Raw genomic sequence first — 1,586 nt, forward strand, 5'->3', positions numbered from 1 at the left:
CTCCACTCCAGCAGACAGCCTGAAGCACTAGACTGCAGTGCCTGCACACAAGCCTGAAAGTGGTTTCACCACATCAAACCAGTGGGTGAGATGCCACCCAGAATGATGCAGGGATTACAGCAATCTCCTGGGAGGTGGGGAATGCAGGTTGACTCTCCCCATCCCCACCCTCGCCCCCCTGCCCCAGACAAACTATGTGAATCTGGATGTCCTACTTTCTGTGCAAGTGCTGACACTACAGAGCAATCGTGTAATTTGGGTGCGCCAACTGACGCCTCTTTTGGGGGTTTCCTAGAAGGCGGCGTTTAGGCAGAGGAAGAGTCGGTTCCTACATCCTGGAGGAAGATAGGGAAATTTGTAGGTAATACAGGGGGATACTCTTTGAGTAGGAGGTTGGACTAGGTGACCTTCCAAAGAGCACCTCTATAACACTACTGAATTTAGGTGCCTCCAGATAGACAGCAGCTGGTCAGGATTTTGGGATCGTGTTTTTTGACTTGGGTATTTAAATTCTGCAGTAAAAGCCTAAAACCAGTGACATTTTCACTGCCTTGGTCCCAGAAATTTGCAGCCTGAAGACTGGCCTGGACTGCACAAGCTCTGGTCTTGGAGAAGTCAACAGCAAATTCTGATAAGGAGTTGTCACCAAGTTATTTGGCCATAAATGCAAATGCAAGGTTGGGCACTGGAAGTGAACCCCCCCAGCCTCTCCACACTGTTTGCTCCCAGTGCCCCTGCCTAACCTCCAGTCTCCCCAGCTCTGGCATCACCCGGCAAAGGTCCCTCGACAACCTCCCCCACCTCCCGCAGCATTATTTCTCCAAAGGCCTCCCTCACATTCCCACAGGTTTCCTCCCCTCGTTGCACAGCCTTCGCTGCCTGGTTCGATTACCCTGAGTTATCCAATAAGCCCTGGGAACGCCATCCTTCTGGCCCTCACTCCTGCACCGCGGCCTCCAGCGAGTCAAGCCGACGTGTAAACACCAGTTAGGCAATTTGCCTCGTGTTGTTCCTGTCCCCTTATCTCTCCCTCCGCCCCGGTGTTTATCCTTAGATTGGGAGCTCCTTGCACGAAGGACTTCCTTTTTGCCGCTTCGGAAGCACGCAGCATATAGTGAGTGACCTCTCATTTCATAAATAACCGCAAAATAGCAGGCCGTGCTCTCCCCGGAGGAAACTGCTGCCTTCGGTCAGGCGGTGAGCGAGCGCCTGGCTCCCTGTGCAGCAGCCGCGTCTCCCCGAAGCGCGTAGCGCTCTCAACGCCACTTTCTAACCGTTTTCTCCAAATATCCCATTTCCTGTGTAGCGGTTCTTTAAATAGCATCTCGAAAATTATGTTAAAGACTTTCAAAACACTCTTGCCACCCGTTTTGGGTTTGGGGTGGGTTTTTTTTTTATCCTTCTGGCATGACGATATTTTCACGTCGTGGGAGACAGGAACAGCTCGAGGAAGCTGCGAAGTTGCACGGAGTACACGGGGGAGGGAAAGGGGGGGAATACGGCTTCTAGGACCGTCCACCGGGTACCGACATTTTCTGCTTGCACACGCTCTCCGTGCGGAGCTGCGAGTTTCGGGATGACGGTGG

This window comes from Pygoscelis adeliae, unplaced genomic scaffold, assembly GCF_000699105.1.
Source record: "Pygoscelis adeliae isolate BGI_AS28 unplaced genomic scaffold, ASM69910v1 Scaffold135, whole genome shotgun sequence".
Lineage (NCBI taxonomy): Eukaryota > Metazoa > Chordata > Aves > Sphenisciformes > Spheniscidae > Pygoscelis > Pygoscelis adeliae.